The sequence below is a fragment of the Saccopteryx leptura genome, chromosome 8 (genome assembly GCF_036850995.1).
Source record: "Saccopteryx leptura isolate mSacLep1 chromosome 8, mSacLep1_pri_phased_curated, whole genome shotgun sequence".
Classification (NCBI taxonomy): Eukaryota; Metazoa; Chordata; class Mammalia; order Chiroptera; family Emballonuridae; genus Saccopteryx; species Saccopteryx leptura.
In genome coordinates, this window is record NC_089510.1 from 6,584,451 (window position 1) to 6,604,443 (window position 19,993).

The 19,993-nt window shown below is 46.5% G+C and overlaps 1 long non-coding RNA gene across 1 annotated transcript; it reads left to right on the plus strand.

The window, feature by feature from the left end:
* Window positions 1–5,741: 5,741 nt before the first annotated feature.
* LOC136379713 (uncharacterized) lies at window positions 5,742–18,979 on the plus strand. The gene is made up of 3 exons (XR_010746785.1): window positions 5,742–5,976; window positions 8,376–8,534; window positions 18,877–18,979. It is a non-coding gene; the product is annotated as an uncharacterized lncRNA (long non-coding RNA).
* The last annotated feature ends 1,014 nt before the right edge of the window (window positions 18,980–19,993 follow it).

Sequence of the window (19,993 nt, forward strand, 5' to 3'; positions counted from 1 at the left end):
AGAGGCTGATATATGTTTAAAACAAGACAATTGTGAATACGTCCAAACATATTTCCATTTAAATTTTGATACAACTGAGGGGTCAGCACTGTTGGTTGTAGATGTTCTCTCCTGCCATTGCAATGATAAAGAATACATTGTATTCCACTGCGCAACATGGAATAAACACCTCATTTTGAATTTCCAAAGCTTTTCATGCAACAAAGAGAAAGAGTCCTTACAACACTAAGATAATACATAATTTTACATTTTTTAATAATAGGATTTTTCTAATTACACAGATGATCACTGTAGGAAATTTATAAGATACAGGAAAGCATAAAAATAAGTCGTGTGGCTCTTTCACTCAAAAAATTACTGTTTTTAACACGTGGGTGCTTTTGCTTTTTTGTATTCATTGTATACGCACACACATATCAGTCATGATAGCAGAGTCATAATGTGAATAGTATTTTTACACGGGCTTTTCACTTAGTGTCATCGCATAGTAGATTGCTACATCGTTAAATATTTTTTATTGATTGATTTTTCAGAAAGAGAAGAAAGGAGAGAAACACTGATTTGTCCTTCTACTTATTTATGCATTGATTGGTTGTTTCTTGTATATGCCCTGACCGGGGATCGAACACACAACCTTGACGTATCAGAATGATTCTCAATTCAACTGCTCAACCTGGCCAGGGACAATATTTTTTCTAAAACATTTAAATAATTGCATCACGTTACAGAGATACCGCCACACACTAATATAGTTAGCTAATCCCCAAATCGGGTCAGTGAGCTTCCTTTTCTGATTTTTTTTTTTTTCAGTTTCATAAATTGCACTGTGATGACCATTCAAGGAGAGGAATCTGATAAAGTGCTCACAACGCACTCCAAGAAGTGGTACGACTGAGTGCACGGATAGAAACAGCTTGGATGTCTCTAATACGTATTGCCAAAGATTTTGCGGGAGACTTGAAACCATTTCCAATACCAGTGCCAGCAACAAGGCACAAATACATCTCCCCTCAGACTCGGCGGCAGGGACTGTTGATGACATTGACGCAGAAAGGGAAATGTGACCTGACCTCTCTGGGTGCCACTGCAGGGGTGAGGCTGCCCTGCAGAAAGGGCCGGGTATCTCTGCTGCCCGTGGGCAGTGGCCTCACTCTTCTCCCTCGAGCCCTGTGTGCTTGTGGGGTCCACACAGACCTGGCCGAGGTGCCCATTGGGCTCCACGCACAGTGGTCAAGGAGGGGGTGGTGAAGAAAGTAGCTGGTGGGGGTGTGGTGATGGGCCCATTCACAGAGGCCCGGGCGGGTTGGGCAGAAACTCCACAGAACAGCCTGTCACATTCCCACTCCCAAGGGCAGAGTTATTCTGTGAGTGAATGTGGTTGCACATGCCCCCTCTCACTGTCCTATGACATATTTCTTCCGTTTCCCTCACCTAATGCCAGCCGCTGACCCCCAGGGTCCTCCGTAGCACCGGACCGAAGGCTTTGGTGAGACTGAAAGATAAACTGACCATTCTGCTGTACACCCGAAACTAATACCAAACCATGCTGAAGGCAAACTGTAATCAAAAATAATACAAAATCATGCTCAGAATTAATCAATTTAAAAGAATCAGGAAAGGGAAGAGATGGGATATTGGAGCTCATGATCAGAGAGTCAGATTTTCCAAATTTAAAACTTTGATCGAATCAGTTAAAATGTGACCTGGGATTTATTGTGCGGCGGACACTCACAGAGTGATCTGGGCAGTGTCCCCTATCGTGAGACTCTCCCGCCTCTCACCCAAAGGCGGGACCGCCATTTTCCTACAGAACCTTAAACCCAGGACACAGCTCATCGGTCCAGGCTTGAAGTGCACCAATCCCAGTCTTTCCCTACGGATTTTTCAAACAGGCCCTTGTGAGAGCGAAGTTAACACTGAAGGCAAGCAAACCCTAGCGATGTTTGAGTCATTCCTTTTACTTGCTCTGATGCCCGGCTGTATCCCTGCCCACCTCCTACTTTGAAACCTACACCCGTGTCTCTAATCAAGGGACAGACGATAAGGAACTATTGCTGAGATCTGTATGGATTTCCTCCTGCTCGACCCATAAGAATTTCCCTTCTGAAGGGGCCAGCCCATCACCCACGGGCTGTCGGCAGGAGTGATACCAGCCTAGGTCCCAAAATATCTTCTTGGTCTCTCTCTTCATAAGAAGTCATGAGGACTGTTCCTCTTTGGTGTGTCATATTATAAGAGGGTGATGCCAAGACATCTAGTGTCGTGTGTGTCAGAGGGGAAGAGGTGTGACGTTAGGAAAGACCCGTAGCTGGATGGGACTAAGAGTGGGGACCTCAGTACACCCTACTGTAAGTTATTGTCAACTGAGACTTTCCCCCAAAGGTGGCACACGGGTAAAACACTCTTGTCTGAAAAATTATAACACACAGGATTGGACCATGAAATATTAACTAAAGAGGGGAGATGAGCTCCCCACGCCACCCAAGAGCTCAAATATATATGGCCTAGCTGCCTAAACTTTTCCTTGTCTCGATGTATGTGACAACAGAGCATCCTCCCCTTTAGGAGGTCTAGACACCCATAGAAGATTTGAGCAGCTTCCGGGGAAGAGTCCATTCTACAGGGTAATGTGAGAGAACCCAGAAAGACGGTCAGCAGAAAGGAGGGGGCAGAGCCACGGAGGACGCAGGCTGAGGGTTGTGGCAGCCAGGCTGAGAGGACCCACCCCACAGCATCTCCAGCTCTGCTGCTCAGAGCAAGGGCAGGCCAGCAGCCACACGAAGCTGTCTTCTTGACCCTCGATTCCTAAGGGAATTTCTCACGCAGGACTGTGGGTGGAAGTGTAGAGTCGCCGGACGGATCTTTCTGACGCAAGGTATCTCTTTTAGGTCTGACTCTTGTCTGGCTGTTTGACTGTAGTAGATAGAGCTCTTCTGTCTACGCCAAGCACATCCCACCCCCAGTTCAGCGACGGTGGGGATGTGAAGGTGTCCGGTCCTCTGATGGGAGGGTAACCCGGTGGGGTACTTGATAAGAGCGGTGATGTGTTTGTGATGCCAGTGTGGACCTCTGGTCCCTGGAAACCTAAATGGGATTGACTCAGGCTCCCTGAGAAAGTCCCAGACCTCTAGAATTTTCTGTAGAAACCTGAGAGATTCACATTCCTGTGGTCTAATTCTAAACATCCGCCTGACCAGGCAGTGGCGCGGTGGATAGAGCGTCGGACTGGGATGCGGAAGGACCCAGGTTCGAGACCCCGGGGTTGCCAGCTTGAGCGCAGGCTCATTTGGCTTGAGCAAAAAAAAAAGCTCACTAGCATGGACCCAAGGTTACTGGCTCGAGCAAGGAGTTACTCGGTCTGCTGAAGGCCTGCGGTCAAGGCACATATGAGAAAGCAATCAATGAACAACTAAGGTGTCACAACGAAAAACTGATGATTGATGCTTCTCATCTCTCTCCGTTCCTGTCTGTCTGTCCCTATCTATCCCTCGATCTGACTCTCTTTCTGTCCTTGTAAAATAAATAAATAAATAAATAAATAAGCATCCATCTGCTTTCCCCAGTTCAGTGTACGAATTAGCTCACTATTCCACACCAGCTGCGTGCAAGGCACCCCTGTTCTGTGTGATACATGCATGAAGCAGCTCCAATCTCTCTTTCTCTCTCTCTTTCTCTATCTCTCTCTCTCTCTCAGACACACACACACACACACACACACACACACACACGGATTTCCTTGATTCAAAACCTTCCCCGCCCATCTGGACACCTCTCTCCAGACCAAATGCAGCCCGCACTTCGCCCCATCTCACACACACCCCCTCTGCACCCCTTTCTCGTCCGTCCCCATCTTCCTTGGGGCAGTGAGACCCGTTTCCCCTGTGAAGTAGTCTAGCCTTCCATCTCATGGGCGGCCTCCTTGCTGCGGGACATGACCCACAGCTGAGGCGGGCACTCCTCTACTCCCCCACGCACGCACGCACGCACGCACCGCGTCCGCACCTCCCCCACGCACGCACGCACGCACGCACCGCGTCCGCACCTCCCCCACGCACGCACGCACGGCGTCCGGACCTCTCCCGGGAGAAGTTCCGGTGCTCACACTACTAAGATAAAGAAGTGTCCACACGGCGACTGGCAGTCCAGGGGTTCTCGCATGGGTGTGCCCGCCCTAATGGCGGGAAGCAGAAGCATTTCTCATGGGACCGAGGGGCTCCCAATTCCATCTCCATCTATCCCTTTTTTTCTGCCAATCTGATCTGTCACTTACTACTGTTCCCACTCACCGGCTACCCACTGCCCTGTGCGTGGCAGGGCACCTGTGATCTCCGCGGACACCCACTTGTGAAGGCACACTCGTGGGGCGCATGAGATGGAACTCTGGAATCACTTCTCAAACGTTCTGTTTTCTTTTTTAGATTTTATTTATTCATTTTTAGAGAGAGGAGAGAGAGAGAGAGAGAAGGGGGAGGAGCAGGAAGCATCAACTCCCATATGTGCCTTGACCAGGCAAGCCCAGGGTTTCGAACAGGCGACCTCAGCGTGCCAGGTTGACACTCTACCCACTGCGCCACCACAGAGCAGGCGACCATCTTTCTTCTTACATTCATTTCATTATCATTGGGCTTAGTTTTTAAGAAGGTCTCGTAATCTACAGCTATTTGAAAATTCTAAAACAGCATTTTTTAAACTTTTAAATGTAAATCATTGTGTAGCACAGGGGTCCCCAAACTTTTTACAAAGGGGGCCAGTTCACTGTCCCTCAGACCGTTGGAGGGCCGGACTATAAAAAAAAAACTATGAACAAATCCCTATGCACACTGCACATATCTTATTTTAAAGTAAAAAAACAAAACAGGAACAAATACAATATTTAAAATAAAGAACAAGTAAATTTAAATCAACAAACTGACCAGTATTTCAATGGGAACTATGCTCCTCTCACTGACCACCAATGAAAGAGGTGCCCCTTCCGGAAGTGTGGCGGGGGCCAGATAAATGGCCTCAGGGGGCCGCATGAGGCCCGTGGGCCGTAGTTTGGGGACCCCTGGTGTAGCGAATACCTAGAAGTACACATTCATTTTCTCTATTTACCACGTGTAAGCATAGAAATTTATTGATGTTGTTCATGTAACTTCACATTTAAACAAACAAACAAGGAAAAAAACTAGTGGCAGGTGATGAATGTTACTGAAGTTAAAGATTAATTTTTGTTCCCTTGAGCCATATGTTCTTTTCATAACCTTCTTGGCTAATCTCTTGCTTACTGAATCCCTTGCTTTGATGTTATACATTGCTCTCCTCCTGCCCCTTACCCAGGTGGGCTGCAGTTCCTTCAGAAGTACCCTAATAAGATATCATGTGTTACCAACTTTAGGCAAGAAATGTCCTTGGGTGTGATCTTCCGCAGCCCCCTCGTTTTACCCACGATGACACGAAGGCCCTGCAGGGTGAACTGGGCCCTCCCGGGGGGCCTTCTGCTCCCACACGGGACAGCGGCTCGCAGGGAAGGCACTTCACAGGTGGAATTTCACTTCTGAAGCATCAGACAGAGAGGAGAGAGCTCTGGAGCCGAACGAAAGTGTTTCTGGGACTCTTAAAGGCACCTCACAGGTCGACCCCGACAATAGGGCCAGGCAGTTAGAGGAAATGACAAGTCACACACACCCCACCCCCCGGGAATCTGGGAGGGGGAGGAGCAAAGGCAAGTTCGTTTGCAGGCAATTAGGAAGAAGCAGCCTCGTTCCACGTGGAAGCTGCTCTAATAAGGCCAAACCCTCCTCGGTGGCAGCTTGTCCCCAGTTCACGGCGACAACTTCTGCATGTCACCGGGGGTCAGGACTCCCAGCCCCTGAGACACTGAGCCTGCAAAGCCGCCGGCCGGTGGCAGGGAGGAACCACTGCCTCAGGAGGGCGCCGGTCCGGAGCAGTGATTCTCGAACGTGAGGGTGACGGTCCAGTCCAGAAGGGCAGTGGGTATGTAAGCCACATGCCCAGAAAGCACGTCCTGTGGGTGACAGTCCTGTGGGTGACAGCTGTGCTAAAATGAGCCTCGGGGAGCTCCTGCTTGAGACTTGAGGTCTGTTCCTTTTGACGGGGTGCCTTCGTACGAAACATCAGTGGAGCCTGCTTGAGAAGAATAATAACAGACGCTCAGAACACTAAAAGCACTCAGACCAGAAAGCCCTTCCAAACCCCACGAAGCCAGGGTCGCCAGGGCTGCCCCCACCGGGCGTCTGGGGTTGCTCTCCTCCTGCTCTGAGCCGTCAGACATCTCGGAGAGGTCTGTGGCTCTGACCCGGCCGTGTAACTGGGTCTGGCTTTGGGGAACAAGCTGCACTCTCCTGCCTGTGACCTGAGGGCGCTCAGAGGGCGTGGAGATGCCCACACGCGGTCCCCGCGCAGCAGGGCGGCTCCCTGGTGTCCGTCCAGTCTCCTCCGCGGTGGAGCGCCAGAACCTTTGTGTCTGTCTCCAGGTTTTATCTTCCCGCCAAATGCAGAAGGATGCACAGCCAGCAAGCAACAATACACACTTCCCTGGTCATTGCGAGCCTGCTGGGTACTTCTTAATCAACAGCAGCATCACAAATACGACTGCTCAAGTGCCAAAAACCGGGCCGCTCAATGGCCAATCAGAGAACTACGTGATCATTAAATCCATTTGCAATGACTTTTTTTTTTTCTTTCTTTCTGAGGTGACTACAGTGAAGCTAAGTACTCTTATTGTTTTCCATCCAGTGCATTTTTTTTTTTAAATACTGCTTTTGGGTTGTTATTTTTTCAGCTTTGCAACTTACATTTCACTGTTGTCATCGGATTTGTCCCTATGTTATAAAATTTTATGATGGTTTTGTTGTCGGTGGTGGGTTTTTTTTGTTTTTTTTTTTTCCTGCTAGAGTTTGTAGCAATGCCAGGGATTAAGGAATAATTTGAGTGAACGACACGCACCGTGTTGCCTAGTAACGCAGGCCGATCTGCACAAAGCCGTAAATTGCAAAATTTCATAGCGGCGTAAAAACTTTTACTGGCACTTAAGCGTACTTTTCCCTGATTGAAGCAGAATTCATGCAACAATTACAACCATATGACAAAAGCTGGTAATGATTAGCCTTCAAGAGCCGCTGCTATTTCCTGACAGTTCAAAGCTGTTGTGTGTTTTTTGTTGTTGTTGTTTCCGGAGAGAAGGCATGGCCTCCTCCGTGGCGGAGCCTCTCTCACAAGGCAGGGTCCTGCCTGGTAATTGGGCCGTGCCAGCTTTCAGCCACAGCTCCCAAGGAAGAATGGCAGAGTTACATCATAATTTGCAATTGTAATTCATTTGTGTCAACTCAAACCAGCCCCAAGTACACCCAGAAGCACGTTAGAGGGCAGCCCTCTTATTATGTAATAGAAAGGCACAAACATGCCCATAATGTCACAAAGGAAAGGGCTTTGAGAAAGTATATAGAAGGTGGAAGCCAGAACGGGTTCATTTATTGTAAAAAAAGTATCTTAAGGAGCAGTTTTAAGATATCATCAATGTTTATACTTACTGAAGTAAAAATAGTAACATATGTCCTTGTTCAAGAGACCAGGGACCCTGGCCAGTTGGCTCAGTGGTAGAGCATCACCCAGCGTATGGACATTCTGGTTCAATTCCTGGTCAGGGCACACAGGAGAAGCAACCATCTGCTCCTCCACCCCTCCCCTCCCCCTTCTCTCTTGCTCTCTGTTTCTCTCTCTGTCTCTCTTTCTCTCCCATGGCTTTGGCTTCATTGATCTGAGTGAGCAGCCCTGGGTGCTGAGGATGGCTCCATGGAGCCTCCACCTCAGATGGTAAAAATAGCTCCATTGGGAGCATGACCCCAGATGGCCAGAGCTTCAGCCCCAGACGTGGTGGCCAGGAGGATCTTGTTCAGGGCACATGCAGGAGTCTGTCTCTCTATCTCCCTTCCTCTCACTTTAAAAAAGAAAAAGAAAAAATAGACCAGGGAAAATTATTTTCAGAATCAATTCATGGTAGCTTGTTCAGTAAAATCCCACAAGCATCCTAAAGAAAATGCAAGTTTGTGGAAATAATAATTTGTCATGCCCCGACACACACACACACACACACACACACACACACACACAGCATGTATGTTTCATGAACAGATTGACCAATGTCAAGGGATTCCTACTACAGCCCAAGGAAATTTGATCCTTTCATAAACTCTTCATCCTTCTAGCTCTGGCTTGAATAAAACACGCTCGTAAAAATTTAATAGGCAGTGCAGGCACAGAAGAATGCACCGTGAAACACACGCGGAGACTCGTATGTTCACGCTTAGCCTCCCAGCACTCCTGGGGCTGAGCTGCCTGGTGTCCACTTCGATAAGCCCTCCTGTCTTTCCCAGGAGTCCGAGCACGTCCACCTTCTTGTGTGACTGCTCAGCCTCCCCGAGCCCAGGGCATCTACAGCAAGCTTTTTGCAAAGATCCAGAAGCCACCAGAGGAAATGGAAGACGATGGACCTGAAGGCAAAGGAGGACATCTAAGAAATAGAACAGAACCAGGTAAGGGACTCCACACAATTCAAGGTACGAGCCCTGAGTCAGCCCACCCACACAGCCCCGCAGGGACCCGTGGAGAGCGTGGAGGTGGTCCGGCAGTCAGACAAGCCCACGGCTTAGTGGCCGTGGAGCCCAGAGCAAGGTGCTTAATCTCCCTGAGTCCCAGTCCCCTCCTCCATAGAATGAAGGATTGGCTGAGATGAGCTCTGAAGTCCCTGCAGCTCCAAAATCTGGTATCTACATGCTGCCAGTGATCGATAAGGAAGTCCCAGCCCTGGCTGGTTGGCTTGGTGGTAGACCCTCAGGTGTCCCAGGTTCGATTCCCAGTCAGGGCACACAGGAGAAGCGACCATCTGCTTCTCTACCCCACCTCCTTCTCTTCTCTATCTCTCTCCCTCTCTTCTCCCGCAGCCATGGCTTGATTGGTTCAAGCACATCACCCCAGGTGCTGAGAATGGCTCCATGGAGCCTCTGTCTTAGGCACTAAAAATATCTCAGTTGCAAGCATGGCTCCAAATGGGCAGAGCATTGGCCCCAGACAGGGGTCACTGGGTGGGTCCCAGTTGGGATGCATGTGGGAGTCTGTCTATCTCCCTTCCTCTCACTCGGAAAAGAATAAAAAAAGAAAGAAAGAAAAAGAAAGTCCCCATGGCCTTCTACTTTGACACTTCACTACAAGCAACTAAAAGAAAACCAGCAGTCAGAGCTGAGACACTGAAATTAGGCAGAAGCCACAGCTGCTGGTGTGTGATATGCTTCCCAAACATACAAGGTTGTGTCACAGAAGGAGACCGGTGTGATGACGTGGTATGTTCGGTGCAGGGTGGACATTCAGCAAGAAAAGTCACCCCCCACCGCCCTGGCCGGTTGGCTCAGCGGTAGAGCGTCGGCCTGGCATGCAGGGGACCCGGGTTCGATTCCCAGCCAGGGCACATAGGAGAAGCGTCCATTTGCTTCTCCACCACCCCCCCTCCTTCCTCTCTGTCTCTCTCTTCCCCTCCCGCAGCCAAGGCTCCATTGGAGCAAAGATGGCCAGGGCGCTGGGGATGGCTCCTTGGCCTCTGCCCCAGGCACTAGAGTGGCTCTGGTCACAGCAGAGCGACGCCCCGGAGGGGCAGAGCATCGCCCCCTGGTGGGCAGAGCGTCGCCCCTGGTGGGCGTGCCGGGTGGATCCCGGTCGGGCGCATGCGGGAGTCTGTCTGACTGTCTATCCCTGTTTCCAGCTTCAGAAAAATACAAAAAAAAAAAAAAAAAAGTCACCCCCCACCACTGCGCCTCCTGTGCGCACACAAACCTCCAGACAGGTGTAGCTCTTTGCCCATCTTCACGGACTGAGCTTGGTGACTGAGTGTCAATGACGAAGACTCAAAACAACAAACCTGGAAAACCTATTTAGAAAGTGGCAGTGCAATGCCTGGATTACGCGTAGACTTGAGTGACAATTTGGTCACTGTTTTTCTGACTAAATTTTAAGGCTGATCCACTTAGATATTTTGAAAAAATAAGTTGACATTCATCAAACAAATCTTAATGGATAAAGTGAAACATGTTCTCTACACTGTGTTAGGAAGCAGTAGAAACATCAAATTCTTGAGTGATCATGAAATGAATTAGATGGATTCTGAATATTTTATGTCTCATTTACACTAGTAATTCCTTCTGGAGAGAGGTTACGGAGAGCATGGATCCAACCCTGTACTGAAGCTCAGCGAGGCGTGGCGAGAGCAACGGGACCTCGGAGGATCCTTCTCCCATCGGCTCAGAAGGAGAAAATAAATAGAGGTATCAAATTGCTACTCATCTGTGGCTAGTCAGAATGAACTAGAGCATACAGATCTTTGTTAAACGTATTTTCTAAAATATATTACTTCAAATTTCCAAAGATTTCTTAAGGACGACTGCCACACAGTCCTCAATAACAGACCAGAATTCTAAACTACGTGAGTTATCAGAGTCACGCATCAAGTTGGGAGATACTAAGTTAATCAGCACGACTCAAGTGCTTAGTCACTGTAGTGCACGAGTGTAATGCAATTTTATTAGAAGTCTTTGGTCCCAAAATGACAGGTGAAACATCCTGTGAATCTGGTTTCATTTTAAAAAAATAAATAAATAAAAATAAACCTACTCTATCCCTCAACCTCATAGCTTACAAGTAAGGTCTTCACAGTCAAAATAGGAGGAGTTCCAGTTCTAAACAACGAAAGGGAAAGTTCCAAATTTATTTTTATCTTATCTACAAGGTTTTTTCATTCCCAAAGGGATGGAGTCGTTATGCTTTTTATTATGTTTAAAATGTTTATTTTAACTATTCCCAGTGTCCTGTTGGGGGTCTTCCCATTGTTATGAATGGTGCAAAACACACAAAATTGCCTGAGGTAAGACATCTGAAGTTTGAAGAGGACCAGCTTCCGCATGTGTATACTTCAAAGCAGAACACAGCTGTCAAAATAGTTGCTCAAACAAGGTATGACTGAGAGTATCATTATCATCCTTTATTTTAGTATTTTAATGGGAGACCCATTAAAGTTAAATAGTGATGGGGAGTGGATAAAGCATGAGTTTTGTTTTGTAGTTGCCTTTTATTTGAAAGAGTGACTTCTTAGCGCTGGCCAGTTGGCTCAGCGGTAGAACATCAGCCCAGCGTGTGGGTCTCCCAGGTTCGATTCCCAGTCAAGGCACACAGGAGAAGCGCTCATCTGCTTCTCCATTCCTCCTCCTCTCGCATCTCTCTCTGTCTTCCCTCCTGCAGCCACAGCTCGATTGGAGTGAGCTGGCCCCGGATACTGAGGATGGCTCCATAGCTTTCTCCTCAGGCACTAAGAAGAGCTTGGTTGCTGGGCAATGGAGCAACACCTCAGATGGGCAAAGCATCGCCCCCTAGTGGGCTTGCCAGGTGGATCCTGTTCAGGGCGCATGCTGGAGTCTGTCTCTCTGTCCCTCCTCCTTTCACTAAATAAAAGAAAAAGAAAGAAAGAGTAGCTTCCTAAAATCTCACCAAAGACAAGAAAGTCGATTTCAAGTGGGAGGCACCAGAAGTAAACTAGGTCGGAGTGCACTGCCCCTACTTTCGATTGTTGACACGCGCGGCCCTCCAGCAGCCAGAGTCGGCCCGCACTGGCTGAGACCTGGGGACCATAATGAAGAGAGCTGACAGTAAAACATATTCCCCATAGGTCTAAATGCAAAATGAGAACCCAACTTTTTATTACTCGTTAAATGAAATGTGCAGTCTTTTTCCCCTTTTAAGGTCAAGTATGCCGTAGTTTGGAAAACAAACCATAAAAACATGATTAGAGAGAACGGAGGAAGTCATTATTTTCTCCAGCCATAAAGAATGCAGCATCACTCCATCAATCTAATGTATCTTTGTAACGGCGGTGGCAGCATGTGGCAGCGCTTAAATTGCAAATACAGTATTTAAGAAAAGGCTTGGATTAAAAGAGCACCATGATGAGCTGGGAAATACCCACGTGGATCAGATTATTTTTACAAATTCCATTTCCTTTCCCAGAAACCCCACTTAACATTATATATTGTCATATCATCTCCCCGCACAGAAATATTACACGCATCGAGCCAAAAAAGAAAAAATCATAAAGCAAATCGAAATGCGCGTAGTTCATGGTAATGAAGACAGAGTCCACGTTGTGCTAGATGGAGTAGGAAATGAAACTATCTAAAGTCAGCGTGGAAAATGTGGGACCTGCACTGATCAATATATATGACAGCTCTTGGTTTACTTTCCTTTCTTGGAAAGATCTATAACTAAACAAACAAACAAACAAACAAACAAACCGAAGACAGTCAGATGTACCTTCTCAGCGTTGCCGTGAAGACAGACGCCGTGTGAAAGCTATCGCAGAGGCGAATAGTTCAGCGCGTGTGGCTTCCGCAGTGAGCAACTTCACGGTGGTGGTGGTTCCAACAGAGTCAGGTTTCCGACCACAGCTGCTAGCTCTCTGTCATATTGAGGACATTTATGCTCTCGATATCCTCAGCCAGAGGCAGCTGGATCAACTTGAAACCAATCTGAAAAGAAAAAAAAAAAAAAAAAAAAAAAAAGCCTGTTTAGGAGAGGAGAGGAGAGGAAATGACCTGTGTGTACCGTTATAAACACACCACACCGGATCCGGGGTTCTCACCAGTCCAGCTCCTCTATCAAGTCAGGTTACCCAGGAGGCAATGAGTTTTTAAGCTACTGGGCAGGCTGAGCATTTCAGGTTTCAGGGCTTAGAGATGGCTTCCATTTCCCATCTGTCTTCCTTTAAATGATGTGTGGCATTTATTTATTTATTTATTTATTTATTTATTTATTTATTTATTTATTTATTTTGCAAGCCCTGGTTCTCTGTGAAATAATGGAAGAAAGAAGGTGCATGATACCACCCGCTTCATTGTACACAGCCCATGAGAAGTAAAATTGTTCCGACTGAGGATGGCAGAAGACAACTCAGAGAGTCGGCAAAGGCCATGGCAGAGGATTTTTTGTTTGTTGTTCAGTTGGTTTGGGGATTTCTTTTTTACTGTTACTATTCAGTGAGAGGAGGGGAGACAGAGACAGACTCCTACATGCGCCCCAACCAGGATCCACCTGGCAAGCACAGTAGGGAGAAATGCTCTGTCCATCTGGGGTGTTGCTCAGTTGTTGAGCAATGGAGCTCTTCTTAGGGCCTGAGGCGAAGGCCATGGAGCCGTCCTCAGCACCCAGGGCCAACTCACTCCAATCAAGCCATGGCTGTGGGAAGGGAGGAGAGAGAGAGAAGTGAGAGCCGGAGGGGTAGAGAAGCAGATGGGCGCTTCTCCTGTGTGCCCTGACTGGAATTGAACCCGGGACTTACGCACACCAGGCCGTCGCTCTACCACTGGGTCAACCGGCCAGAGCCGTTTGGGGATTTCTGTTTGCTTGTTTTGCTTTTTCTTTGGGAGTTTTCAGGGGGTTTGGGGGTAGAGAATGGCAATGTTGCCACATTGCCTCATATGTTCACATGAATTAGGAACGTTCCCTCTGGGCCAGCCAGCTTGTTTCTCATCCCCCTGGTTTGTTAATGTCAGAAACAAAACAGTCTACACAAGAAATAAAACTGACCTCATGGATACGCTAAGGAAATGTCAGGCCCTGCTCGTTCCTGAAACCTCAGCAAAAACCTGCACAGGCCCAGCATCCTCGGCAGGAGGCCAAGACACAGAGGAAAACGGAGGCTTCTCCTTCAGCCTTCAGTTTCCTGATACTTTCTGCACGTTTCATGGTGAAGGCCCAGCACCGGGCTAGGCACTGAGAGTTAAGAACGTTGAGCTCTTCAGCCAAACATTGGCATAAAAAGAAATCAGATTTATTATTTTAAAAAACAAGATTTTTCCCCCCTTAAACCTCTGACGCTAGATTAAAAGTTGGTGGCCTGACTGAAAACGTGAACATCGATGCCTTCCGTGTTTTTCAAACAAAATGCTTCTATCTGGGTGGCATTTTATCTATTTTTAATTTATTGCGTTGACGTGGTTTCGAGTGCCCCACTCAGTATAACGTGCCGTGCCCCCACGCCCCACTCAAAGTCCCTTTCCACTCCCGTTGCACCCCCTTTGCTCCCCCTCCCCCTACCTCCACCCCTTCTTCCCTCTGGGAATTGCTAGCCTGTTGTCTATACCTATGCGTACATTTCAGAATTATAAACAATAAGATAAATCCCACTTCAAAACAAAGTAGGATCCTAGTTCCAAAGTGAGCCATCCCTGGTCCACAGCGCAGCCACTCCCGTCTCAGGGAAGATGGAAAGGCGCAGGTAGGACACGGGTGAGCGCGTCCCGGGTCGCCGCAATGCGCGGTCACGCGGCGAGAAGGCCTCCGCACTGCCCGCTCCACCCCTCCAGGCCTCGCTCAGCACCCGCACTTAGTGAAGCCGCCCAGGGCTGAAATACACACATAAGAGCCAGTCCTGACAGCAATCGTGCCCCCTCCTTTATATTGAATTTCTTGGGGTGACACTGGTTAACAAAATCATACCGCACGTCATCTGTACGCTGTACTGTGTGTTCACCGCCCTGAGCCAGGTGTCTGTCCATCACCATCGACCCCCGTTAGACCCCCCCACCTCCCCCCCAGCCCGCCTTCACAATCACCCCCCCCCTCCCCGCAGGGAACAGTCCTGTGTGCTGAGTGAACCAGCGCTTTCATTTTGCAGCTTGTGTCCCACATATAATGTCTTGGAGTTTCAGTAGAGAGGGTCATGTTGTTCGTTTTGTTGGCATGAATATTGTTCCCTCGTGTTCCAAGTGCCGCTGGAATCTGCTTCCTCCTGTTCGTGTGATGTTGCAGTTAAATGGCGCCTGGTGGCATGTCCAGGGTGACCGACCTGTGCGCGCAGAGCTGAAGACCGGTGTGGAGGAGGCTCTGAGTCCTCCGACCCCTCCTCTCTGGTCGTCACCGACAAAGAAGTTAGATTGCACCACTAGACGTGAATTGAGCCATCCGTGTGTTAACAAATCCACTGAAAGGCACTACAGAAAAGGACAGACTTGATTTCACCGACAAAGAAGTTAGATTGCACCACTAGACGTGAATTGAGCCATCCGTGTGTTAACAAATCCACTGAAAGGCCCTACAGAAAAGGACAGACTTGATTCCAAGAGAAAGGTTTCCAAACCGGGGAAACTGAAAGTGTGCTCCTCCCCACGCCAAAGGCAAGACCAACTTTTAAAGATAAAGCTCTCGCCCAGATTTCCCACCAAGGTCCGCTAAGTGCAAACGGAGCTTTCAAAGATGAGCCATTGGGAGCAGTTAGCAAAGATGCAGATGATGATGATGATACAGTTTCCGCATCTCTGATTGGCCGGGGCAAGTTACAGTCAACCGGTTGAATGGCAGTATGATAATGACTAAACCGGGAACTTGCCTGACGGGGTGGACACAGGCAAGGCCAACAAGGCGTCCAGAACGTTGAGAGCTCAGCCTGTGGTTGTTCTTGGCACGCAGAGTACGTGAGAGGCCTTGGTCAACAAATGGCTTCTAGGAACTATTTCAAATCTGGGCCCAGTTAACCACAAGGAGTCCGTCTTAATATTATTAAATCTTCGCAAGGTTCACATTAGAGAAATCCATCCCCTCTGGCAGGCACACACTCAGCAAATATTTTCGGCACCTGGCACTGTTAAAATTGAGCTTCCAAGGAATATTTAGAAGCTAAAATAAACAAACCTCTGCAATCACAGAAATTACATTCTAGAAGAAGATAATAAATGAGAATAAATAAATCTATCTAATAATAATATTAGATAATTAGATCAATAAATTATCTAAGTAAAATAAGTAGATACAAGGAAATAAATAAAATACGTAGAACATATAGGTGATAAGTGTTGTGTGGAGAAAAACAGAGTGGGGGAGGGATAGCGATGGCCTGGTTTAGGGGAGAGCGCAGGGGTTCAGTTGAAAACAGGGTAGCATTCTGGAGGACCAGTGGGTGCTGGTGCCCTGGAGCAAAGGTGACGGGAAGCCAGCCACCGTGGTACCTGGGCCAAGAGCGTCCCAGGAAAAAAGTGTGGGGAATGTGAAGGTTTGACAGGATCCGCCAGGGTATTGTAAGAGCTGTAAGAAACATCACTGTAGAAAACTGTCTGGATTCATTCAGAGACGAGGAGATGTACATTTCTACACACATGAAGATTCTAAATTCCGCACATAAGATTTTTTTTTTTTTTTTTTTGTATTTTTCCGAAGCTGGAAATGGGGAGAGACAGTCAGACAGACTCCCGCATGCGCCCCACCGGGATCCACCCGGCACGCCCACCAGGGGCGACGCTCTGCCCACCAGGGGGCGATGCTCTGCCCCTCCGGGGCGTCGCTCTGTTGCGACCAGAGCCACTCTAGCGCCTGGGACAGAGGCCAAGGAGCCATCCCCAGTGCCCAGGCCATCTTTGCTCCAATGGAGCCTCGCTGCGGGAGGGGAAGAGAGAGACAGAGAGGAAGGAGAGGGGGAGGGGTGGAGAAGCAGATGGGCGCTTCTCCTGTGTGCCTTGGCTGGGAATCGAACCCGGGACCCCTTGCACACCAGGCCGACACTCTACCACTGAGCCAACCGGCCAGGGCCTCACATAAGTTTTTTATGCTTGTTATCTCCACGGAATAGAGGAGATAGTGCTGGGTTGCGGGGGGGGGGGGTCACCAAACCCTTATTTTTAAGACAGAGGAAGAGAGGCTCAGAGAAACTGGCTGTTTTCTCAAGGTCACACCCTCTGTCACCCTCGGGTGGCAGAGCCAAGGCTAGAATTCAGAACTCCAGTGCCCCTCACACGGGAATGTTTTCTTATTGAATTATTCATAATAAGCCCTCTGAATTCATTCTGAATTATGGTGAAAAACCGCTGGAATATTTTCAAGAGAAGAGTTAATGTACTGCTTTGCCACTGTAAATGCTCACTCTGGCTACCAGGTGGAGACTACATGTTCTCAGGGAGGGCACAGGTGGGCATAGAAAGACCCGTGAGGCTGCCACTGTGGTGCCCTCTGAACTTAGAAGAAGATCTAGCAAAGGAATAAATGAATAAATGCAAAATAAGTGCCTCACAAGAAATCAAATCGTTTCCTAAAAATAGTGTTTTCCCAAAAGACTCCAAGTAGCCACAGCAATCTTGAGAAAGAAGAATAAAGTAGGAGGAGTCATGCTAGCTGATATCAAACTATACTAAAAAGCTATAGTAATCAAAACAGCATGATACTGGCAATAAAAACAGACACATAGATCAATGAGACAGAATAGAGTCCAGAAATAAACCTACACCTTTATGGTCAGTCTATTTGGTAAAGGAAGAAAGAACATACAATGGAGTAAACACAGTCCATTTTTTAAATGGTGTTGGGAAAACTGAACAGATACATGCAAAAAACTGACCCTAGACCACAAATTTACACCACACACAAGAATAAACTCAAAATGGATTAAAGACTTAAATGTTAAACTCGAAACCATAAAATTCCTAGAAGAAAACATAGGCAGTAAAATCTCTAACATTTCTTGTAGTAATATTTTTTTTCTGATATTAAAACAAAAGAAATAAAACAAATAAGGCTACATCAACCTAAAAAGGTTTTGCACAGCAAAAGAAACCCTCAGCAAAATGAAAAGACAACTCACTGAACTGAAGAACATATTTGCCAATGATAAGTCGTTAAAACCTAAAATTTATACAGAACTTATACAACTCAACACCAAAACGAACAGTCCAATATAAAAATGGACAAAGGACAAAGGACCTGAACAGACACCTCTCCAAAGAGGATATACAGATGGCCAATAGACATATGAAAAGATGCTCAATGTCACTATTAAGGCCACAATGAGATGTCACCTTGCACCTATCAGAATGCTATCATCAATAAATAAAAAAAACAGCAGGGTTTGGTGAGGATGTGGAGATTCTCAAGTAAAGGAAAGCTAAGAGAGTTTGTCTACTGCACACCTACCCAAAAGAATGGTGGAGGCATGGCTTTAAGCAGAAGGGAAAAAATAAAAGGAGAAAACTTGGGACATCATGATAAGAAATACACAGACACACAGAGAGACACAAACACAAGGGAGCAAAATATAGTAAATACAATAGCTCTTCACTTAAGATTTCTAAATTACGTTCAACTGTTGAAGGAAAAATTATTACACTGTCTGTTGTGGTTCCAAACGTAGTAGAGAAAATAGTTAAGATGATTATACATGGAAGAGGGTAAATGAGATCAGTAGACTGTAAGAAACTAGGTTACATAATATAATGCCTAGAGCAATGGCTAGACAATATATATACTCATAAACACTGTACATAAATAAAATGCGATTCTTAAAAATGTTTAATAATGCACAGAAGTCAGGGAAAATAGAAATTAAAAACAGAGAACAAATAAAAAACAAAAGATAATAAAACCTAATATATCAATGATTACGTTAGATGTATCGATTTTCTATTGCTACTATAACAAATTATCACAAACTTGGCATTATTAGCAACACAAACTTATTATGTGACAGTCTGTAGGTCAGAAGACTGGCACGGGTTTCCCTGGACAAAAATCCAGGGGCCGACAAGTCTTCATTGCCTGCCTGCAGGCTGTGTGGGATCGATTTCCTTGCCTTCTCCAGCCTCCAGAGGCTGCTTGCATTCCTTGGCTTGTGGTTCCCTCCTCCGTCCTCAAGGTCAGTCACATCCTTCTCACTTGGCATCACTCTGACCTCTCCTGCTTCCCTCTTGTATTTTCAAGGACTTGTGTGATTACATGGTTACCATTCAAACAACTGAGTTATTGCTTTGTCAAGGTCAGCTGATTAACAATCTGAAATCCATCTCAATACCCTTTGCTTAATAGGTTCTGAGGGTCAGCATGTGAACATCTGGGTGGAGGCGTTATTCTTCCAACCTCAAATGTAAAAGGTCCGGATGTTCCAAATAAAAGGCAGAAAATGAAAGAGTCGCCTTGTTTTCTTTCGTTTTTTGATACAACCCAACTATAGGCTGTCTACAAGAATCTTGCTTCAAATATAATGATATGGGCAAGATGAAAGTAAAAGGGTGAAAAAAGGATACGTGATACAAGCATTCATCCAAAGAAAGAGTGCCTGTGTTAATATCAGATAAAGTAGCCTTGAGAGCACGGAAAATATCCAGAGACAGAGAGAGATGTTAGATAATGAGGAAAGGCTCGATCCACCAAGAAGATGTTGCAACTCTGGATGTGTACACACCAAGCAACAGAACTGCAAAATATGTGAAGCAAAACTGATGGAACAGAAAGGAGAAATAGACGAGTTCATAATTACAAGTGGAGACTCCAACACCCTTCCCTCAACAACTGCTAGAAAAAGTAGGCAGACAAGCAATAAAAATATAGACCTCACCAACACCATCAACCAAAAGATTCTGGTGTTTACAGAACACTGCATCCAACAGCAGCAAAAAGCACACATTCTTCCCTAGTGCCCGCAGGACAGACATCGAGATAGACCATATCCTGGACCATAAAACAAACCTGAACAGATGTAAAAGAATTGAAATCCTGCACAGTGTGTGTTATAGACCAAATTGTGTCTCTGGAAATGCATATTGAAGCCCTTAGAGTAAATTGATCCTTATAAGTCAAGAAAAAAAATATAGAGTCATTGTATTATTCACAAGCTAATAACATAATTTATAAACATGTAACTTTAGAGTCTACTTCACAGGGTCCAGTAATAGAACCAAAACGTAAACATATATAATAGAATGTATTCTTCATTAATCCTGCTTTGGTACACGTGACTATACCTATAGTCGAATTAAGAAATATCACAAACCTGCATTTGAGAATCTGCAGATCATAAAACATAATAGGAACCACCAATTATTCTACACTAATATTTCTGTGGAAAATGTCTCAACCAATACTAAGCCATGGAAGGTTACATTTTTTTCCTTTGCTGCTAATTGAGTGTTTACAATACTCTGCA